The sequence below is a fragment of the Dendropsophus ebraccatus genome, chromosome 1 (genome assembly GCF_027789765.1).
Source record: "Dendropsophus ebraccatus isolate aDenEbr1 chromosome 1, aDenEbr1.pat, whole genome shotgun sequence".
Lineage (NCBI taxonomy): Eukaryota > Metazoa > Chordata > Amphibia > Anura > Hylidae > Dendropsophus > Dendropsophus ebraccatus.
The window spans coordinates 195,290,329-195,315,292 of record NC_091454.1 but is presented as its reverse complement, the minus strand read 5'-3'; the positions used below and the strand labels follow the sequence as shown (position 1 = coordinate 195,315,292).

At 42.2% G+C, this 24,964-nt stretch overlaps 1 long non-coding RNA gene across 2 annotated transcripts in view; it reads left to right on the top strand.

The window, feature by feature from the left end:
• Nucleotides 1-2,932: 2,932 nt before the first annotated feature.
• The window catches only part of LOC138783398 (uncharacterized), a 172,122-nt gene continuing 150,090 nt past the window's right edge, over nucleotides 2,933-24,964 (top strand). For both annotated transcript variants that reach the window (XR_011361683.1, XR_011361691.1), the window contains exon 1: nucleotides 2,933-3,032. This is a non-coding gene — a long non-coding RNA (uncharacterized lncRNA). The remainder of the gene's footprint in view (nucleotides 3,033-24,964) is intronic.

The following is a 24,964-nucleotide window of genomic DNA, read 5'->3' as shown; positions in this document are numbered from 1 at the left end:
ATGGGGGTGGTGCTGTTTTTGCCACAAAGTAGCCATGTTTTTTGTTTTTTTTAATCCTGGATAACCCCTTTAAGTGTATCCTATGGATGGAACAAACCACTGTCTACAGACACCAATGGGGACATTTATGAAGTCTGGCGTTTTTTTTTTTACGCTGGGCTTACAAATGTCCCTGCAGCTCCACAGCTCAAGGGATTTATGTAGAGGCGCAGGCTCAGTATCAAGAATGCAAAAAGTGTCTCGTGTGAACCAAGTCTCATATGCCTTGTGTATATAAATGATCCGCACTGGTAATGTGCACTCTCAGACATCCAGACTGCCACTAGCCCGTACACATGCAATAATCTCAGAAAAAAGGTGCTGGAGTGCCGTATAATTGCATACAATATTGTTTGTGTTTCCTTATATTTCAAATATGAAAGAAAGGTAGACTCACGTTTCAGTTGCTTGATTTTGTTCGTTTATTTCAAACGTTTTCGCATGGTGGATCCATGCTGGTAGCTAGTGGGCTCTCACAGGTGTGCATAGAACGGAGTGGGCGTTCCTTACTGCCGTGACGCGACGTTTCGGGGCGGACCCCTTACTCCGTTCTATGCACACCTGTGAGAGCCCACTAGCTACCAGCATGGATCCACCATGCGAAAACGTTTGAAATAAACGAACAAAATCAAGCAACTGAAACGTGAGTCTACCTTTCTTTCATATTTGAAATATAAGGAAACACAAACAATATTGTATGCAATTATACGGCACTCCAGCACCTTTTTTCTGAGGCGCAGGCTCAGAGCTGGTGTAGGTTTCAGTATAATTTTTTCACAGAAAAAATTATAAATGCGGCGCACGCAGAGGCCGCGCCCCCTCTGCAAGCAGCAGCACCCCCCGTTACGCCCCCTCTCTGCCCCACTGGTGAAGGTGGTGCAGATGCGAAAAAATATTTGCAAAAATACAGTTTGCGAATATTTTTACGCCGATTTGCCCCATCTGCGCCTAAAAAAGGCATTTACGCCTTTTCATACATGTCCCTCCATTAGCATTAGCCATGACTATGCACACACAGGTAAATCTTTAAGGTCGGAGGTCAGGAATAAGTAGTACATTTACAATGGAATATCTGGAATACCCTAATAACACAGATGGAAGAGGGTGAAAAATATCTATAGAAGTTTTCAAAACAAAAAAGTTTCAAACTTTTTTGGAAACCAAAAAAGTTGCAAAACAACAAACAAAAACATTACATAACAACACCTTCTCCAAAACTGCAAAAGCATAGTTCCACCAATTCCTTATTCACTATATATAAGCCCTCCGGGGAATGTATTCATTAGATCTCCTTTTGTAGTCGGTGATAATTGTGCGGCAGCCATCTTTGCTCTAAGGGGTTAAAGCCATTAGCCAAAGGACAATGTAGGTGTTAATCTCCCCGCACACTGCGATAGTTGCAAGTTTACCATAATCCTACTGAGCACTAATTGCCAACAATGTTACAAAAATAATTCTCTTTGTAAAATTAGAAGTTACATGCGGCTCACTAATAAATCATTATTTTTCTTTTCTTACCCAGAGCAAAATTGGCTGCTTAAAAGTCTATAAATCCCCAGTGGGACAGGCTTGGGCTTTGGGAAGCGTGCTTGTATTTTAGGAAATCTTCTAATTAACACTTGTATTAGTAGACTGCCCCTATTTCCAATGTCACCCTTATTTAGAAGGAATAGCGGTCCATGGCAGGAGAAGTAGGCGCTAAATAGCGACTATACAAAGAAAAAACAACTTGTTCTCAAATTGGCAAAGAAAAAAAAATAAATAAAAAATAACTGAGAAATCCAGACCTTAGGGGATAGATATTTATGAACAAGCAGATATTGGCTCGGAGATGTAGTTTAGTAGACATGAGCGCAGTCCGAGCATGCTGGAGTCCGATTGTTCGGCATTTGATTATCAGTGGCTGAAGAAGTTGGATGCAGCCCTAAGATATATGGAAACATGGATACAGACATAGGCCATAGGTTGTATCCATGCTTTCCTGGACTCCCTAGGACTGTATCCAACTTCTTCAGCCATCTGTATTCAATGGTCGGACGATGACGGACCGTGCCTGCTTTTGTCAGTCATGGTTCTTATGGTGCGTTTACCTGGAACGATTAGGCTGGGTTCACACTATGCTTTTTGCAATCCGTTTTTGTAAAAAAACGGATTGAAAAAACGGACGCATTTGTGTCCTTCCGTTTTGATCTGTTTTTCCATTGACTTCCATTACAAAAAAAAAAAAAAAAAGATCAAAATGCATCCGTTTTTTTTTAACATACACAAAATCGTAGCTGACCTTATTTTTGGAAGAAAAAAAAATGGTTGCATTTTGATCTTTTTTTTTTTTTTTTATAATGGAAAAAGGAATCAAAATAGGAAAAATAGGCGCAAAATCTTATTGATAGCTTAATGGGGTTAATTTTTTTTCCAGAGCAACTGGTGTCAGAAAGTTATACAAATTTCTAATTTACTTCTATTTAAAAAAATCTCAAGTCTTCCAGTACTTATCAGCTGCTGTATGTCCTACAGGAAGTGATTTTTTTTTTTTTTCTTTCCAGTATGACACAGTGCTCTCTGCTGCCACTTCTGTCCATGTCAGGAAATGCCCAAAGCGCTTGAAAACAGTTCCTGGCATGGACAGAAGTGCAGGGCCGGCATTAGGGGGGGCAAAGAGGGCAGTTGCCCAGGGCCCCCATCCCCCGGGGGCCCCCTGCCCCAGTTACAGTGAGTGTTAGGTGCAGGAGCCCACAGACAGCGTCCTGCAGGCTCTGTCAGTGATCCCTGGCTACAGCTGATGGCTGCTATCAGGGGTCACACAGAGGCTACAGGACCCGTTCTGCTCCGGAGTGTGTAGCTTCCCCCTCCCTTCTGTACCATGTAATTTCCTCTCTCTTCCTGGTGTGGAGCTGTCGGGACGATAGAGGAGAGGGCTGCAGTGTAAGGAGCAGAACCTCCTGCTGCTGCTGCCATGGACAAGGACAACTACACCCAGCATGCTGTTAGAGGGGGTAAGTATACTGTACATGTAGTGTGTGTATGAATGCTATGTGTATAATGGATGAATGTAGTGTGTGTTACATGTCATGTGTGTAGTGTATGGACTGGATGGTTTGGATCTGTATAATGTGTTTTCATGGATGTGTGTGTGTGTGTGTGTGTGTATATGTATGTATATATATATATATATATATATATATATATATATATATATATATTAGTGTGTGTGTGTATTAGCACTGCTGACTCCAAGTGTTGAGGTGAATAGACTGTATATAGGAGCTGCAGCCATTCTCCGGCCTCATCAGTCCTATGTAATTGCTGCAGGTGACCACTGAGGCCGCTGATTGGCTGCAGCTCCTGTGTATAGTGTATGATGATGTCACTAAGGCAACACAGTGTATTTTATTGAGAAAAAAATAAGGTGGCGGTCACTGTATGGTGGTAATATTGGTCCGTATACATACCTCCCAACTTTAGGTGAGAGGAAAGAGGGACATGGACACGCCCCTAACCCCACCCAAAGACACGCCCCTAACCCCACCCAAAGACACGCCCCTAAATCACAAGACACACCCCTAAATAAGTCATAAACGCGACGTTTTGGTCGAGTCGATCGCCATTTTCACACTTCAAAATGGTGATAGACTCGCCGAAACGTAGCGTTTGTGACTGTTTGCTGTGCTGCACTATTTGTTAATGCTTTGCATGTTGATGGAATAAAAACTTCTTTCTCTATCTCTCTCCTATCTATCTATCTATTATCTATCTCCTATCTATCTATCTATTATCTATCTCCTATCTATCTATCTATTATCTATCTCCTATCCATCTATCTATCTATCTATCTATCTATCTATCTATCTATCTATTATCTATCTCCTATCTATCTATCTATCTCCTATCTATCTATAGAGATGATGATAGATAGATATAGATAGATAGATAGATGATAGATAGATAGATGATAGATAGATAGATAGATAGATGGATAGGAGATAGATAATAGATAGATAGATAGATAGATAATAGATAGACAGATAGGTAGGAGATAGATAGATGGATGGATAGATAGAGATAGGTAGGTAGATAGATAGATGGTCTATCTATCTACCTATCTAAGTAAAGCCCCCTGTGTACCAGAAAAATAGAAAAGGATACTCACATGGCAGCACAGCAGTGGATTTCTCCCCCGTAGTGGCTATTTGCACACCTCACACACAGCTCCTATGTCCAGGCCCCTTCACTCTCTTCTCTCCTGCTTGTCCCGGACAGGTGACCTCATCAGCAGCAGTGGGAAAGATAAGCAGGGGGGAAGATGAATGCCAGTGCCGCGGGGCCGGAGATAAGAGCTTCGGGGGCTGGGCGGTATGTGAGCTGCCTGCTCAGGACTTTGAAAGGGACAGAGCATGTGACCTGTCAGTGGCCACTGACTGATACTGAAGGCCGCAGCTGCTGAGTGTCAGATGGCCTTCAGTGTCAGTCAGTGGTCAGTGTGTGGCAGCAGCGGCACCCCCCCCAGGGACCCCTCACTATGTCCAACCCCTTCCCTGTCAGCTAGCCTCCCCCACCATCCCTGGAATAATGACATACTTACTGCAGTTCTGTTCTTCAGCCCTCCAGCAGCAGCGTCTCCTTCCTCTCGGCTCTGCTGGTGACGTCACTCTCCTGCTTTGCGCCGGAACGCAGGGGATGAGAGAGACCTCTTGTGACCGGAAGCAGAATGCAGCTTCCGGCCACTAGAGCGACCAGTGCACAGCCCCGCATCTGCGAGCGCTCACCAAGAGCAGTCGCAGTTAAAGAGACAGGTATGTTTTGGGAAGCGGGACACTTGAGGCCCGTTCCGGGACAGCGGGACAGAACCCCGAAATCGGGACTGTCCCGCTGGATCCGGGACGGTTGGGAGGTATGCGTATATAGTGTGTATAGAGAGTTATTACCGCCATAGAGTGACCGCCACATAATGACTCTATATATACACTATATACAGACCAATATTACTGCCATAGACTGACCGCCACATAATGCATAATGACTCTATATACACACTATATACAAACCATTATTACCGCCATAGAGTGACCGCCACATGATATTGGTCTGTATATAGTGTATATAGAGTCATTATGTGGTGATCACTCTATGGCAGTAATATTGGTCTGTATATAGTGTGTATAGTGTCATTATGTAGTGATCATTTTTTGGCAGTAATATTGGTCTGTATATAGTGTATATATAGTGTCATTATGCAGTGGCCAGTCTATGGTGGTAAAATTGGTCTGTATATAGTGTATATAGAGTTATTTCCGCCATAGAGTGACCGCCACATAATGACTCTATATATACACTATATACAGACCAATATTACCGCCATAGACTGACCGCTGCATAACGACTCAATATACACTATATACAGACCAATATTACCGCCATACAGTGACCGCCACATGATATTGGTCTGTATATAGTGTGTATATAGAGTCATTATGTGGTGATCACACTATGGTGGTAATATTGGTCTGTATATGGTGTATATATGGAGTCATTATGTGGTGGTCATGGTGTGTGCTGGTCTGTATATAGTGTCATTATGTGGCGGTCAGTCTATAGTGGTAATATTGGTCTGTATATAGTGTGCATATAGAGTCATTATGCAGTGGTCACTCTATGGCAGTAATATTGGTCTGTATATAGTGTATATAGAGTTATTATGCGGTGGTCAGTCTATGGCGGTAATATTGGTCTGTATATAGTGTATATAGAGTTATTATGTGGTGTTCACTCTATGGCAGTAATATTGGTCTGTATATAGTGTATACAGAGTCATTATGCGGTGGTCAGTCTATGGCAGTAATATTGGTCTGTATATAGTGTATACAGAGTCATTATGCGGTGGTCAGTCTATGGCAGTAATATTGGTCTGTATATATTGTATACAGAGTCATTATGCGGTGGTCAGTCTATAGTAGTAATATTGGTCTGTATATATTGTATACAGAGTCATTATGCGGTGGTCAGTCTATAGTAGTAATATTGGTCTGTATATAGTGTATATAGAATCATTATGTGGCGGTCATGGTGTGGTGCTAATATTGGTGTGTATATAGTGTATATAGAGTCATTATGGGGCGGTCACTTTATGGTGGTAATATTGGCCTATATATAGTAAAGTTTTCTTCAATAACGGTATGGAGGTAATATTTGGTCCTGATAGAGTGATTTTTTTCATTTTATTTTTTAAAACAATGCATATAAATAGTTTTTGTGTTTACACCACTAGCGGCGGTCCTGACATGTAGCGGCAGTCCCGGCATGTAGCGGCAGTCCCGGCATGTGGCGGCAGTCCCGGCATGTAGCGGCAGTCCCGGCATGTGGCGGCAGTCCCGACATGTAGCGGCAGTCCCGGCATGTAACCTTCTGAATTGACTCAATGTGACTAAGGGCCCTAATATACAGAGCAAAAATTGTCCTAACCTGGCCGATATCGCTCTGTGTATATAGAGACATATGTAATCAGCTGATCATTGTCTTTTGGCAAGTGTAGAAATCATTGTCTGATGATGTATTGTCTGTGCGTATAACATAATAAAGCTGTTACTTACCTGATCACGTTCCCCGGTGTCCTCAGGCCTTGTCTGTTTGTTACGGCCAGTGACTGGCTGAACGGCCGATCACTTCAGAAAGAGGACCAGAAGTGAGAGCTGGGACTGGGGGATCCCACAGACAAGGCCTGAGGACACCGGGGAATGTGATCAGGTAGTATATATCTTCATTGTTCACTATATACAGCAAGGGCTGCACACACATCACTAATATATATATATATATATATATATATATATATATATATATATATATATATAAAATCTCATCTGGCCCTGTCCTCCCCATACACAGGAATGTTCGGCACAGCTGAGCGTTTCTGTGTTCTCTATAGGAGGGGTAAGCCATAGCCAGACAGATCTGATGACGGCTTGTCTCTCTGAGAACAAAGAGGTTGGATGTTGATTTTCCATCAAGCCCAACCCCATATGTCCACTGATATCATGTCAGAGGACTGTACAAAGAGCCCCATTCACCTTACATTGATGGCCGAACCCACCACGGGCAGCAGGTACCACCAACAAGTGTATGGGAACCTTAAGTTGCTGCTACAATATTTCAGCATTTGGGGCCCCACCTTTAACTTTGCCCAGGGCCACATTTAGTCTAAAACCTGCCCTGCAGAAGTGGCAACAGTCTGGAAAGAATACACCACTTCCTGCAGGACATACAGCAGCTGATAAGCACTGGAAGTCTTGAGATTTTTTAATAGACACAATTTACAACATTGTTTCCATTGGGGAATGCTTTTAAATTAGCAGGGTCCTCCAATGAAGGATGATCAGGTTGTCTATCAGCGATCAGCTATGATCTCACTATAATTTAGCAGCAAGTGTTAATTTTCCTTGCAAGGCCGCCACAAAGGAAAATCACCATTTATTTCTAACAGCATAAGAGCTGTAGCTCAGTCAGTGTTTCTCCTAGAACCACCTGTAAGTGTCATCTATACTGATATCATGTGCATTAGTCATACAGCCTAGTCAGAGGTAATGAGCCATGGGTAGATTAGTCACATGATCTGCATGGGATACTTTCTAATTAGTATATTTTCATTTAATTAAAACGTGCCCGGAGCTTGTAAAACAACCTTGCTGAATGTCCCTTTAAGGATATATGTACCTGCATCATGTGAAATCAGGACATCTAAGGATGCAGAATATCAGGGACAACTCAAAATGGCCATTTGGGGTCAGGACTTGCCAACTCGCTGGCTTCTGTCAGGTATGTATTCAGCTGCAGTGGAAGTTATGTTATGTAGTATGTGGTATTTGTCATAGACTTGCTGTGGATTTCACTCTTTTTGTATTTCATGGAAGGGCTTTCCAACATTGCATTGAGTTTCCTGGTACAGCAATTGGTTTTTAAAGGGAAAATGACTTATAGTTTTATGTTTAACATATTTTTTAAGATTTTTTGGTTGAATTTTCTATTTTTCTATCTATATTATAAAATAATCCTGAGATCTTGCAGTTTTCATTCTCACTAGGGACGTTCGGGAGTTCGGTTCGGGTTCGTACAAATCTGAACTCTCGGCAATGATTCCCGCTGTCTGCCCGCTCCGTGGAGAGGGTGGATACAGCGGGAGAACCGCCTGGAAAACTGGGATACAGCCATAGCCATAGGCTGTATCCCAGTTTTCCAGGCGGTCCTCCCGCTGTATCCACCTGCTGCATGGAGCGAGCAGACAGCGGGAATCTGATGCCGAGCGTTCGGGTTCATACGAACCCGAACCTCAGCAGTTTCGGACCATACCTAATTCTCACTACTGGGTCAAAAACTAAGCTGAGACTTCCTGTTGTGTCTGTGGTAATAAGAGGCGGCTGCTGTAAAGTGATCTATACAGCATTGCAGTGTCATGTGACATTGTTATAGAGGAGACAATAGCAGCTCCCTGTAGAATGACCTCTTCAAAGGTCACAAAGTACACTCAGTAATGTTTCATATTCATCCCAAGGTGACAGAGTCTGTCTATTTTTGGTCTATGTGCATAAGGCTTGCTGTAAAGCATCTCACTAAATGCTGTTAAAACAGCCCAGGAAAGATGCCAGCTCCCATAACAACGTACGAAAAAATAAAATAAAAATTACAGTCAGAAAATAGAAACAATTTGAATAAAAGAGCAAGTTTTAGTATCTGACACTAATCAGTAAAAGAAAATTTAGGTGACACATCCTCTTAACCCTTTGAGGACCAGACCCAAAATGACCCAGTGGACCGCGCCAATTTTAATTTTAGCGCTTTCATTTTTCCCTCCTCCCTTCTAAGAGCTCTAGCACTTTCAGTTTTCTATCTACAAGGCCATGTAATGGCTTATTTGTTACAGGAATAGTTGTACTGTGTAATGGCGTCTTTCATTCTACCATAACATGTATGATGGAATCCCAAATATATTATTTATGAAGATATAAATATGAAATCGTAAAAATGAATGCAATATGGTAATGTTTGGGGGGTTCCCGTGTCTATGTAATGCACTATATGGTAAAAGCGACATGATACCGCTATTCTATAGGTCAGTCTGAACACAACCATATGCAGGTTTACACAGATTCTCTAATGTTATATATATATTTTAATTAACTCCTTTTTTTTTGCAACTAATTATTAATAAAGTGGCCCTATTGTGAGACCTACTGTATAACGGTTTTAGTTTTTCACCTGTATGAGGTGTCATTTTTTGCGCCATGGTCTCTAGTTTTTATTAATACCATATTTGTGTAGATCGGATGTTTTGATCACTTTTTATTATTTTTATATATAATGTAACAAAAAAATCAACAGTCCTGGCACTTTTTCCCTCTTTTCATTTACGCCGTTCCCCATACAGGATGGCAATTGTTATATTTTAATAGATCTGACAATTACGCACGCTACAGTATATAATATGTTTATTTAATTATTGTTATATGTTTTATGTATTTAGTGGGATGGGGGGTGATTTTAATCTTTATTGGGGCAGGGACTTTGGGGTATTTTAAAAAAATGCCATAGGCATAGCATTGATCAGTGTTATCGGTGCTCTGCTGATTGAGCCTGCTTGTGGTAGACTCAATCAGCATGGCGCCGATTGGACCGCAAGGAGGTAGTTAAGAGACCTCGGGCGGTCTGTGAAAGCATTTGGGACCACCGCAGTCACACTGCAAGGGTCCTGATTAATAAGTGACAGGAGCTGCTCCTGTCACTTACACTTAAATGCCGCAATAGCGGTGTTTAAGGGGTTAATGACAGGCTGCACCCCACTTGCTATGAACTGCGCTCTGCTCTGGAGCTCTCTTCATAGCTCCATAGAGACCCACAACGTACATTTACGTCCATAGTGGTCTGGTGACAGACATGCATGACATAACTGTACATCCAGGGTCGTCTAGGGGTTAAAGAGACACTTGCTGGCATGTCGCTATAGGGCATGGGGCACTGATGATGAAGGTGAATCTCTTACCTTCCTCCTTTGCGCTATTTACAGGATATTAGCAGTTTATCTAATATGCTAAGGAGGTATTTTGGTGCACTGGGGTGGGACTACCATCTTCAGTGCACTGATAAGACCCGCCTTTTGTAATAAATATTAGTTAAAGGAGAAGTCCGGCGAAAATAATTTTTTTATATGTTATTACTGATGGAAAGTTATACAATTTTCTAATGTACATTAATTATGGGAAATGCTCCTATACTGCTTTTTCCCTTAATTTAGTGTACCAGGAAGTGTTAGAATTTTCTCAGAAGCAGTGACGTCATGACGAAAGGTGTAATTCCTATGGAGTGTCCAGCAGGGGGCGCACTATATATAGAAGTCAATGAGTACCATTGACTTCTATATATAGTGCGCCCCTGCTGGACACTCCATTGGAATTACAATGGATGTGTATGTAATGTAATATACAGTGTTTTTGATTGAATACATTTATGAAATACTTTGGGGAGCAAGTGTCCTTGCTCCCCAAAGTATTCCATAAATGTAAGCAATCAGTACATCACAGTAAGCCCGCCGCCCGCCGCTACCGAATGCCCGCCGCTGCTGCCGCTGTGGACTACTCTCAACTACTACTCTCCCCACCTGCTCATAGCATGTGCAGGTGATGGGAGAGTAGTAGCCGGGTTATATGGCTGAGATCGCCGCCGCTGTTGATGCCGCGCAGGGGGAGCCGCTCATCACTGCAGCCATCATCCCCCTCCGCTCCCCCCTCCTGCTGCTTCCTTACTCTATGTGATAGCTGACTTCCTGCCCGGCCGCCGCTCTCCGTTCACACGTGCCGGCGGCCGGGCAGGAAGTCAGCTATCACATAGAGTAAGGAAGCAGCAGGAGGGGGGAGCGGAGGTGGATGATAGCTGCAGTGATGAGCGGCTCCCCCTGCGCGGCATCGCGGCGGCGATCTCAGCCATATAACCCGGCTACTACTCTCCCATCACCTGCACATGCTATGAGCAGGTGGGGAGAGTAGTAGTTGAGTAGTCCACAGCGGCGGCAGTGGCGGTAGCGGCGGGCGTTCGGTACTGTGATGTACTGATTGCTTACATTTTTGGAATACTTTGGGGAGCAAGGACACTTGCTCCCCAAAGTATTTAATAAATGTATTCAATCAAAAACACTGTTTATTACATTACATACACATCCATTGTAATTCCAATGGAGTGTCCAGCAGGGGCGCACTATATATAGAAGTCAATGGTACTCATTGACTTCTATATATAGTGCGCCCCTGCTGGACACTCCATAGGAATTACACCTTTCGTCGTGACGTCACTGCTTCTGAGAGAATTCTAACACTTCCTGGTACACTAAATTAAGAGAAATAGCAGTATAGGAGCATTTCCCATAATTAATGTACATTAGAAAATTGTATAACTTTCCATCAGTAATAACATATAAAAAAATAATTTTCACCGGACTTCTCCTTTAAAAGGGAAATGGTGAGATTGGGGAAATGCTTACACTTCACTTCCAGGCTGGCCGCCTGATGTGACTCACTGCAGGAAACGGGCTCTACTATAAGTCTATAGACAAAAAAAAACAGGAAGTGCAACTGCAACCTACAGGTGCAAGTGCTTACCGTATACATACCTCCCCTTGGTATACACATGATAAACACCTGCTCTATAGATATTAAAAAACTATTTGATTAAGCAGAGTGTACCATGTCACCATGTTATGGTGTCCTCAGAGACATGGTCCCTACTCTAGCCTTCTCACACCAGAAATGGCCTCTCCTGTCTATAGACTCCTATAATCAGTCAGATCCCTCGGCCAGCTAGGGATTACAGCTTGCTGTCATACACTTTACCTGGCTATAACTTACAGAGTGGGTCTCAGTACTGAGACTCGGTGCCATCAAAATTTTTTACATATCTGACTTGGGTGATTTTTTTTTTTTACAAATTACATTTACGGTTTTATTAAATGACCCAAAGGCATCCATACAAGTACTGATCTTGGTAATTAATATAAATGAGAGAACTTTGAGCGCGCTTGGGTTCATGAAAACCAAAGTGTGCGCCATTTGATTACCGGTGGCTGGAGAAGTTAGATGCAGCCCTAAGGCTTCTTGGAAAACATGGATACAGCCAGGACTCCTTAGGGCTGCATCCAACTTCTTCATTCACCAGAAATCAAATTCAGCAGGATCGGGTTTGTATTAAATCCTCGTTTGCAGAGCCTTTTCATGGTTCACAGAGTTACATAGCCGGGCAATCTAGGTATCATTTGTGCGTCTCTTTCTGGCAATCAGCCATTGGGCACACATTACAGAGAAAAGTGTTCGGCCAATGGCTGATGATTTTTTGGCATGTTAGAATGGACTGATGGTGTTTTCACATTTGTCAGCTAATCGCTAGCCTTATTCCATAGGATAATAACAACCTGCTCATCCATTAGTCACCCTGTGTATTAGGACCCTAACACTTTAAACTGTTGGATAACCTGTGAGCCAGTGTTTTATTTCCCAGCACCACCACCACCACAGGAGGAGTTATGAATTATACCCTAACTGGTTTAAACCATGGACCTCCAGTGTGATAGAGGCATTATGTAGCTGTTCTCGTTCTGGCTTACAGATAAAAATATGGATTTTCAGTAAAAAAAAAAATTTGAATTGAAATAAGCTGGAATATGCCTTATCTGCAGTCAAATTTGTATTTCCAAGCTTGACCATTATATATATTATCCTTCTATTACATTTGTTATATGACCTGTCATTCTGCTCAGCTAAATGAATGCTCTAATTAAGTTCTGTATATTTAATACTTCACATGGGAGTTCTTATTATGGGCTGCAGCAGGTCAGCAGTTTAAGATGTACGCTGGTCTAGTTAAATAGACTCTGTCAGTAGGTTTCTGCTGTCCTGTGTAAGAGTAGCATAAACTAGAGACAGAGAAGCTGAACAGAATGATTCATCCCATACATTGTTCTGTGCAGCTGATCCAGAGATATCCTCCTAGACAATAATTAGTCCTCTCCTTTATGTGCATGAGCCCCTTAGTCCTAGATATTCATGAGAGGCAGAAAACTCCGCCCACCAGCTGCTAATTGGCAGATATCTATCCATGCTATGTATAGTCAGTTAACTGTCAATCAGCAGCTGGAGGGTGGGGAGAGGGGTGTGGCAAGAATCCTATTCTCCTGCATATTAGGAGAATGGCTGAACAGAATGATAAGTAACAGAAAGTAATACACCGATCTGTTCAGCATTTCTGTCACTAGTTTATGCTGCCCTTATTTAAATAATAAACCTAGTGACAGATTCCCTTAAAAAACATGCCTACTCCTCTATGTATGTATACAATGAAGGAAGTTTGCCATAATGCCCTATTTCTGCGCCTGCCAGGTTTCTCATAAGCACACAGCATTGTCCATTGCTTCCTATAACATAAGTACACATGATGCATGATGGGAACATAAATATGTCCCTGTAGTACTGCTCTAGGTCTTAGCCCTGTTTGCCTGAGGCTCGGAGAGAACTGCGATTGAGTAATTGTTACTGTAGCCATATTTTACGACTAGCGGTTAACCTGCAGCATTTGTGCTAGGAATACATCGAAATATATTCTACGGTCTATACGGCATTTTCATCTTGTAATGAAATATAAAGAATCGTGTGTCATACGCGGGAATGTAAGCAATGTGCCAGAAAATGGAAGTGTAATACAATTGCATTTTCCCAAATTCAGGTGCATTAATCCTATTTCCCATCCTTGTCACACAAGAGCTAAGAGATGGTCCGCGCCGACACTCGGAGGGCTGCAATTAAGGGCCATTTGGTGTTTTTTTTTTTTGCTCGCTCTTGTCAGCGCTGTCACTTTTAATGGAAGTCGAGATGAGGGGACAGAAACATTTTAAGCTAAAATATCAGCTTAGGGTGAAGGTAGGTTCGGAAGGAAAAAAAAAAACTTAAAAAGATGAAAACGGTAATTTTTCTTGTACTTTTGTAAGGTTTGTGGCTGACTTTGACTCGGGTTTAATTATTCCAATTAATGAGTTTAATTAAAAAACTGAACTCATTAATTGGGCAAAGCACTATCTGGTCTTGAGAGGAACCAGGCACTAGTATGTCGGGGAGTCTTGGGTGAAGCATTGGTGCGTTATGAAGCAGATATGACATTGGACGTCCTTCAGGCGGGATGGATGACATGTCCCCATGTGACTGGCTCTAGATTGTAGAACTCATTAAATCCCCATATCTAATGCAATGAGGCATCCGGCAGCACCTGTACAGCACACAGCTGGGAACAATGGAGGACAATGGTGCCCTTCACAGACGTTGTCCTGCTCTCATGTCTCTCTGTCAGTGTGTCCATCTGTTGGTACACCTATGTACAGATTTCTGTCTTTAGGTGTGCAAGATGCATGATTCTTAAAGCAACAAGCCAGGTCATTCCAACACATTGTTATGTTAAGGGGTGTGACTCTTGGATTAAAGGAGTACTCCGGCGAAAATCTTTTTCTTTCAAATCAACTGGTTTCAGAAAGTTATAGAAAAGATATAGGTTTGTAATTTACTTCTATTTAAAAATCTCCAGTCTTCTAGTACTTATCAGCTGCTGTATGTCCTGCAGGAAGTGGTGTATTCTTTCCATTCTGACACATTGCTCATTGCTGCCACCTCTATTTGAGACAGGAACTGTCCAGCGCAGTAGTAAATCCCCATAGAAAATCTCTCCTGCTCTGGACAGTTCCTGCCTTGGACAGAGGTGGCATCAGAGAGCACTGTGTCAGACTTCATAGAAAATGCCACTTCCTGAAGGACATACAGCAGCTGATAGGTATGGGAAGACTGGAGATTTTTAAATAGAAGTGAATTACAAATTAATATAACTTTCTGAAATCAGTTGATTTGTAAGAAAAACGAGTTCGCCAGAGATCCCCTTTAAAGGGAACCTGTCACCTTAGAACAGAGGGAAGAGCCTTCTTGACTCCCCAGTGGAGCCCCGGATACTTACCTCATCTTGTAAGTCCCGCTGCAGAAGGCGGCCCCTCTGCAGAGAAATCGCCGCCCGACGGGTATCCGGTGCTCCACCGGGGGTCGGGCGGGCTCTTCCCTCTGTTCTAAGGTGACAGGTTCCCTTTAAACCTTTTTAGTAATAAGCAAACTTGCTGAACTTTTGGGTTTGTCCCAAACCCTCTGCATTTGACTTCTTGTGGCTGGAGAAGCCATAGGCTGTATCCAAGTTTTCCGGGCAGCCTTAGGGCCGCATCCAACTTCAGCCACTAGTAATCTAATGTAATCAGATGACTACCTTTATTCTCTCAGCCATGCCTGGTACAAATGTGTGTACTGGTGCAGTATAAGAGATAGAGAGACATATACAAGAAGGCAGAAGCTGGATGACACCAAGCCTCAGAGATCTCAATGGAAGCTGCACTAACACATTCATGTTCAATGTCAGTAATAGAGATGAGCGAACCTGGAGCATGCTCGAGTCCATCCGAACCCGAACTTTCGGCATTTGATTAGCGGTGGCTGCTGAAGTTGGATAAAGCCCTAAGGCTATGTGGAAATCATGGATATAGTCATTGGCTGTATCCATGTTTTCCAGACAACCTTAGAGCTTTATCCAAGTTCAGCAGCTGTGAACGCTGTGCAGAATTGGATGTGCCGGTAAGTGATCCAGTGGCAAGGGGTTAAAAGAGAAGTCCATTTAGCAAGTGCTGGGGAGGAGGAGGATGAAACAAATAACATGCTCTTACCTACCCCGCTCCAGCGCTGGTGGCCACATACTGCCGCTAAGGTCCCCGGCTCGGTCGTGACGTGTGAGGTCCACTGTCAGCGGCCATAGTGGGGTCCTGCCTTGGCTGCTGACTGGCTGAGCGAACCTCACATGTCATGACCTGGGTCCCCGCTTGGACCAGGATGTGGCCGGGGACTGGAGCTGCTCCCCAGCACTTGCTAAAAAAAATGGGTATGGCCGTACTTCTCCTTTAAACAGACTGTGTGTCACTATGAAGAATACACCAAGATACCATCAAGACATCCTAATGTTATCAATGAATAACTTGATTGAATCAATGTATAGCTTGGAAAACTCATTTTATGTCCCACCTATCCAAAATTTTCTATTCCATCTGTTTATAAGACTTTATTATTATTTGTTATTTTTATTAGTTGTGGTTTATAAAATAAAATGTACTCTCCATACGATCATATAATAAATAGTGACATGTCCTATAGATTTCAGCGAGCGTTATAGGCATTGTCTCCTTATCTGTAACCCAATAAACCATCCGTGCCGTCTGCCAGTTTCTGATATTTTGTCACACCTCGACTCTCACCCACAGGACCTGTGATTCCTTTGAACTTTTCTCTGTTCTGCTTCTTCTGACAAGCAGAGAATAAATAGTTTTCCTCTTGATTGCCATGCTTTCCGCTGTCCCTGGGCTTTGCAGGTTGAGATTGGGACAAGAAAAACTCGCCTCACTCTGTCCATTACAATATTCATTCAGCTGGGATTGCCACGGGCAGTGGCAGCACCTGTAAGACTCGCTAGGTCCTGGCTATTTATGTGTATACAATGCCTTTATAACTGTGATATTATGTACATGGGCAAGGAGATAACAAACCGGAGTGGCAGTCAGGCAGATTTAAGGTGAAAATCGAGGAAAATAGGTTAAAGTAAGTAGAAGAGTGTGCGATATAGTAAGTAATTTGATCTAAAAAAGTTTATTGTTCAAAAGTTTTTGGAGCAAAAAACTTTATAGCGACTTTATGGAATTTATAGGGAAATTGTTAAAATAGTTGTTAGCTAAATTAAAATATTCCAATAAATACATTCAAATCAGAAATGACTACTTAAAGTAACAATTAATTAAACGTCAGAGCTGGAGGATTATTTTACTTTGGTAGACCATAGGCTGTATCCCAGTTTTCCAGGCTTTCCTCCGGCTGTATCCACCCTCTCCACGGAGCGGGCAGACAGCGGCAGTCAGAAGCCGAGAGTTCAGGTTCATATAAACCCGAACCTCGGCAGGTTCGCTCATCTCTACTTATAAGCCATAACATATCGCCCTCTGTAATAAGGCCGATGATTGGTTGACAAATGTGCAAACATTCGCTCAATTAAACTAGAAAGGGGAAGAAAGGGCTGTGTCATAGACAGCAATGGCACTCCTACATGGTCAAATAGAAAAATATGGTCAAAATTACTTTAAAGAGACATCCCATACACAGGGAGAGATTTATCAAACATGGTGTAAAGTGAAACTGGCCCAGTTGCCCCTAGCAACCAATCAGATTCCACCTTTCATTCCTTACAGACTCTTTGGAAAATGAAAGGTGGAATCTGATTGGTTGCTAGGGGCAACTGAGCCAGTTTCACTTTACACCATGTTTGATAAATCTCCCCACAGTGTCCAGACTAATATATATGAGCCCAAGACCTGCAACCATGTGATCACCTTAAAATCCCCCCTCACTACTACATGGATGATGATTAGAGATGAGTGAAGTGAATCAAGATTTGATGCAAATTGGGCCGTCAATTTGCTTCTTTCTGTGAAGCAAATTCCAGCTGATTCGCAAAAAAAACTAAATGGCGGCCATGCATGCTGTCTGGAGCATCACAGGGCGGAGAAAGGGATTGAACATAAACCCTAGCATCCGTCCAATCAGCGTCCACCCCCTCTGATGTCAGCACCTCCCCCTCTATATAAGGCGGTTTGGTAATAGAGGCGGCCAGTCGGCTCAGTGTGGAGGAGAGAGCAGGATGGCAGCAGGCAGTTACAGCAGAGCAGGGAGAGACTAACAGAGAGACATAGGGACAGAGAGGAAGAAATAGTGGAAATTGGTGCCTGGCTGATTGACTTTTTTTTTTTTAATTGTGATTTTCCGATTTGTGACACTTTTACAACAACATGCCTTAACAAACCTGCCCTTCTGTAATAGTCCCAGTACTGTAGCTAACTCCTAACAAGTTTGACCGAAAATTTGCAAAGCTCGCTAAACGAATTTCCAGCTGCTTTGCTCATCTCTAGCATTGTACATGAGTGTATTACCCTCCCTCCAATCTAGTTTATTTCATGTAAAGAAGGGCTAATGCCTGCTGTAGGGAGTCCCTGCTTATCATCAGCTGCAGCTTTCATTGCACGTATCTCCCCTCCTTCGGGGGTTACACATGTACTAATATTACTTTATATGATTTGCTTTATTTATTGCTCTCTTTTCCTTTTTTAATAATCTAATAATAATGCACGCTATCACAATCATTGCATGTGACTTGCATAAGAACAAATATGCAATGCCTCTGTACCTTATTGATATGATTTCTGAATAATATATGCAATCCTTAGATATACAGAATCCAACAGAAAGGGTTGTGGGTCACTCAGTGTAATAAAGCTTCTGTTTAAACATTATTATTGGAGATACTGGAAGCCGTGATGGCTTTATAAATAATAACAATGACTCATATAGAAAATGTGACCCGCTGTAATGTCGCCAGATTGAATATATTGCTTTCCGATGCTATAGAAGCCGTACATGTTGTCATGTATGATAGCTTCTGAATGAACAAATTACCGGTACTTTTGCTTCAGAATTGCTTATAGTCATTCCGAACTGCTACTCACTTCAGGAAATCAATCTTTGTTTTGCAGATTTCAATTTCTTTGCAGAGAATCTTTCTACATGAATCTAAATGATGTTCAAAATATTTCTAAAAAAAAAAAAAAAAAAAAAAAAAGGAAAATCATGAGCCTTTATCTCAAATCCTGTTTTTATTACAGGGATCAGTAATGTATGTTTATTTGTGTGATGTAAGAAATGTTTCAGTGGAAGAAACAAGTATCGGCGGCTTAAAGCATCAGTTCTGCCTGAGAAAACCTACATCAGGGTGGGGGTGGGGGCCATCAGGGATGGGCACACGGTAGCAGAGCTTTACTGTGACTAACAAGGTTTTTAAAGAGACTCAGTCAGTAGGTTTATGGTGTCCTATCTAAGGGTAGAATAAACTAGGGACAAATAAGCTGAACAGAATGAGGTATCACTTACATTGTTCTGTGCAGCTGATCCGGAGATATCCTCCTGAATAACATGGGCAAAATGTACTCCTCTCTATTATGTGCATGAGCTTAGCAGTCCTGGATATTCATGAGAAGCAGAAACTCCGCCCATCAGCTGTTGATTGGCAGTTATCTATCCATGCTGTGTATAGGCAGTCATCTGTCAATCAGCAGCTGGAGGGCGGGGGTGGCAAGAATTCTATTCTCCTGCATATTAGGAGAACGGCTGAACAGAATGATGGAAGTTATATACCGATCTGTTACTAGTTTATGCTGCGCTCATTTAAGGCTGCAGTGACAGATTCCCTTTAACCAATAAGGGTTCTATTCAATACATATAACCTTGAAGGCAATATATTACACTACGACTGCTCAGTGCATTTCCCTCCTGGCTTACGCACATTGCCATATTAAGGCCTTCTTTGGAGAATTGCTTTAATCGATCCGCATTAAACGGCTTTTGAACACTGACCATTAAAATGGTTATCATCATTCGGGACAACCTGTAATGTTTTAAAAAAAATTCTATGCATATTTGTGATACATTTTTATTAAGTAATATGTGATTTATTCCTGAAAATCTCTTCTGCTCTTTCAGCAATTAGGGGTCTGCCTCCTGGTGAAAGCTGTTTCCAACTGGGAGTTTCATGCAACGGATTTCCATGGGCGAGCAGCTGCATGCAAGCCTTACACCGGACTTACACCAACCTCCTAGGAGGTTAGCTGTATCTCCATTGATCTAATATAGCACATTTTAGAGACAGCATAGGGTATATGTGATCTTTATTTCATCCATGTTAATTTGAGCCTAATAAAAGTGACATTTTATATAGTGGGGGTCTTTTGAGTTAAGGGGTCCTGTACCCTGGGCCAAGTGCCCCTGGGTTAAGTGATTAGTACATTGGGTGTGTAGCCTCAGAACCACCTGTGAGAGGGGTGTGTGTCTCCTTTAATACTTACACATACCAAGACATTTTGGACAATTGGACAAGATGGGTTCGGCCCTTTCCTAGTGCCCAAATGCATAAACCAAGGTCCATAAAAGCATGGACAGAGGGGGGCCGCTGTGAAAGAAAATAACTGACCACAGAGAGTCCTGACCTCAACGTTACTGAATATTTATAACTAGAACTGAGATTGTATGCCTGGTCCCCTCATCCAAAATCAGTGTCTGACCTCACACATGTCCTACTGGATGAATGGAGAAAATTTCCACAGACCTTCAAAATTTTGTAGAAAATCTTCCCGAAAAAGTGGAAAGAGGGGAGGCCAACTATATATAAATGCCTATAGATTAATGGGATGTCCTAAAGCTCCTGGAGTAATGTGCAATGTGTAGGTTTCCTTCATATAGAATACGGTTCCACGAATCTCTTCTGTGGTTAGAGAATCTATGAGCACCCCAGCTGTCAACGCTACAAACCACTAAAGCTACCTGATGCACGGAAATAGTACTGTGTATTACTGTGATTACTGTCCATTTATCCTTACATATCATTCTGCCGCTGGAGTCACTTGGCCTCTTATATGGCAGGCAACACTAAAAGCTTCCATTACTGGAGGTTTCGGTGAAAATAGTGCGACTAGATATATCATTTCTGAAAAAGTATACATTTATTTATTAAGAGGATATATGTATACAAAGCAGTGACTGATCATTGCTACTATAAGCAGAACCTGTGTGTCTATTTGCTGTATTGTCTACCCAGCCTCTTTCCCTTTTAAACTTGGTAACATAAACCATTCTGGCACTAAGAACAACGAGAGGTGATGGATGGGTCTGATGAAATGGATGTCATTTCTTGATTAAATCAAACTTTATTGATGCCCGTCGTCTTGTTGTTTATAGCTCAGAAAGGCTATTTCAGCTAGTTGTGAAGAAGCAAAAAGACATTGTAGACAGAACAGGATATGTACAATCTGTAAAAAAGAATACTGGATATTGTGATTTGTCAGGACTTGCCTGAAGTGGTTAAAGAGGCAACAACAACGTCAGCAAGGCTTATGAGAATCCTAGACCATGGGGATCAAATAGTTCTATGATTCCAAGGTGGGGGATGAAGTAGGGTGGGCAGATTTGTGACATACATATAGATGGATATAGGAAAGCAAAGCCACCAGGATAATATTTTAGGTTAGGCCAGTAAGGGCAAGTTTCCTGGTTACCCTACCATCTAATAGTGCCCCCACCATCCTCCTCAGGCCTATTTAGTTTTGGGCACTTTTCGCCTTTAGGAGTGGGGTTGGGGAGGTGCGTCAAGGCGGGGAGGAGTCGAGGCCTCCTCCCACACCTGATTTACCATGATTTACATCTTGCGTTAATAATCACAGAAATCTATACCTGGTTAGGATCAGGTATAAATTTCTGCGCCCACTGTATTTCATGCGCAGGTCAGGTCAGTTTCATCGAGGCATTCGCCTCTTAGTGAATCCAGTGGAGCAATTGGGGGCAGGGGCTAATTTAAAGCGACTCTGTACCCACAATCTGTCCCCCCCCAAACCACTTGTACCTTTGGATAGCTGCTTTTAATCCAAGATCTATCCTGGGGTCCGTTCGGCAGGGGATGCAGCTATTGTCATAAAAACAACTTTTAATCCTGCAGCGCTGTGTCTAACGGCCGGGTCTTACATTTGTATATGCATTAGGCTGGCACCACCTCTATGTCCTTCCTCCCCACCCTCCTCATTATTAGGAATGATCCAGGAACATTTACTGCTGTTTGAGCTTTGCACAGGTGTATTAACGATCCAGCCCATGTGCTGGGCTGCCACAGCCGGGGAATAGGAAGCAATCTGCCTGGAGTATTCCTAATGATGAGGAGGGAGGGGAGGAAGGACAGAGAGGTTGTGCCAGCCTAATGCATATACAAATGTAAGCCCCGGCTGTTAGACACAGCGCTGCCGGATTATAAGTTGTTTTTATGACAATAACTGCATCCCCTGCCGAACGGACCCCAGGACAGATCTTGGATTAAAAGCAGCTATCTGAAGGTACAAGTAGTTTGGGGGGGTTAGATTGTGGGTACGGAGTCGCTTTAAGGCCAGTGTACGAGTGCGCCAGTCTTCATAAATGCCCCCCATGGTTTTGAGTTATTCTGAGTTAGCTTCCAAAATACAGCAATATAAGAATTCTTTATTATTTAAAGCTACCTTGACTTTTTTTTTTGTAAAATACCTACATTCATTTTCTTAGAACTGCATATTGTGTATTATTCCTTCTGAATACATTTACAACTGGGCATTACCATTCTCATTAATAGAATAGTGTCAGATTGTATAGGGACACACCCTCTTGTTAAATGGGATAGTAACCATTTTCAAACATTTACAGCGGAACGACCCAACACAGAATTATCTTAAACTCATATGTCAGACATCCTTTACCTAAATTAATTTTTTTTTTAGAAATATCTAAATCCTTCCAGGCCTCAGTGCCACTTCTCACCCTTTAGCTGTCCATACACAATAGATAATGGCTAAACATTCATTTAGCCAAGACTCGAGATGGAACATGCTTGATTCCATTTGTTCGGCATTTAAATACCAATGGCCGAAGAAGTTGGATGCAGCCCATAGGCTGTATCCATGTTTTCCAAGACTTCAACTTCTTCATCCACTGGTATTCAAATGCCAAATGATGGGACTCAAGCATACTCAAGTTATGCTGATCTCTATCTAAGACCCTTTCTCCAGCTCCTGGTGTACAGATGCATTCTTGGCTCAGCTGAGCAGGCTGTTGTGTTTTCAATGGAGAGGGGTGAGTTGCTGCCAGAATTAATAGGTTCAGCTTTCATTGTTGTGGGCTAAAATCTCGAAAAAAGACTGGGTATACATGTAGTATTATACTATGTATGTGACAGCTCTGCATGGAAACCATTTTTTGGAACCACCCAAATGGGATGTGTAGCTCGGGCAGCATGAGCTGTAAATATGGCCCTGTATGATAATGGCCATGTCTTTTCCTAGAAATAAATCTATTTAACAATTTTCAATATTTGGCATCATAGCTTAGATTGAGCTAGTGACAAACACGCTGCCTACACATAACATGTACGTGTTATATCTCGCTAATAATTTACAATGGATAAGAGTAATTGTGAGCGTCTCTTAGCCCCATGGTAGTGTTGGTACATTAATATTGACTTTTCCCAGTAAAGTCAAGCAGCATGATATGTAACACATGAACACTGGAAGATTCTAGTCTGTACAAGCGCTTCTCTCTATTCCCGAAGCTTGATAAATCTCTATATAAACATAGCTGTGAATTACAAACCTGCATTTTTCATATTGCAAAAGCAGCAAACTCTCGGCAGAGCGTCAATTAATCACCGGCCATAATGAACCCCGGTGCCTTTCCAGCTTGCGTAATTGATAAATAATTTTGTCTAACCTTGAAGTAGATTTGCTATCCATTACCCCTTGTTTGTATTAGGAAGGGCACCGGGTGTCATCTCGTCCATTTAACCTGGCCAGATATAAAACATACTCAGGAAATCGGCATCCTACATATGTGTTGGCTTGAACCAGTATACGAGAGCTAGATTAAAAGGACCAGAATTTATAGACATGTCATAGGCCGGATAGCATTCATGCCTACAAATGTATCGCTGGTGTCTAACGTATTCAGTCAATTTTCATGGCGCTCAAATGGTTCCCCTCGGCTGCGGCTCGATAAATGCTCCAGCTGCCTTCGAGATAATTATGACTAGATAATAAATTCTATTGCTATTTTTTGCCTCTTGCGCTAGTTGGTGCCACTTTGGTTAGAAGTCTAATATATCAACTGTAATATCACTCAACATGACTACCATATTAATAGTGTTCTCTAGAGCCTGTGGTCTCCACCTGTTCTACATATAGGCCTTATCTGTTAAGTTCACACGCAGTTTCAACTTAAACTAAGAGTGTGCCAGACTTTTAAGAGTGGGTCTGGCTGACTGAAATTCTATTTAGTCTAGGTTTTAAGTAAAAAAAAAAAAAATTTGGTGCTTATAAGCCCTCCCCTTTTTTATGAAGCTACACCCACTTTCTGATGTTTATTTATTTCAAATCTTTATTCAGGCTCTCACATTTTTATTTATCTCCCTTTTTGTCTCTATGTACTGCTTAAGGGCTTGTTCACACAGAGCAAAAGCAGCTGAATTTCTGCGCTGAATCAGCGCTGACATTTCAGTCGTTAAAATAGGTGCAGAGCTCGTTTCCATTGTGTTGAATGGAAATTCTGCTCTGCAGCTCACACGGTGGAATTTCCACACTGAACTAATCCGCTTTCCGCCAGAAGAATGAACATGTTCATTCTTCCGCTAGCGGAAGCCTATACAAATCAATGGGGCTCTGATTTTCTGTTTCAGCGCGGAATACGTGCGTATTCAGCGCGGAATACAAGCGGAAATTACGCGCTGAATCAGCGCGGAAATGGGGAAAAAAGGGGGGGAGGAGGATTCTAGTATATATTCTGGTATAGTCTAGTTTACTCGCCAAATACTCGCTGAATTTCAGCGCTGAATGCATGCGGATTCAGCGCGGATTCCTCGAGTATTCCGCGCTGAATTTGTCAAGAGCTGATTACGAACTGAACACTTTCCTAGCGGAATACGCAGGGATTCTGCTTACATTCTGCTCGGAATTCAGCGTCAGTTGATTTCAGGCGGAAATATTTCCTTGCGTAATCCGCCCCTTTGGCTCTGTGTGAACGTAGCCTAAGTTTGGGCTTAATCAAAAGAGTTTTAAAAATGAATTTTTGGTGACATTTATTCTAATTTTCCATGTTGCTGTCTATATTATAAAATAATCCTGAAATCTTGCAGTCTTCATTTTTACCACTGGAGCTAAAACTAAGCTGTTGTGTTTGTGATG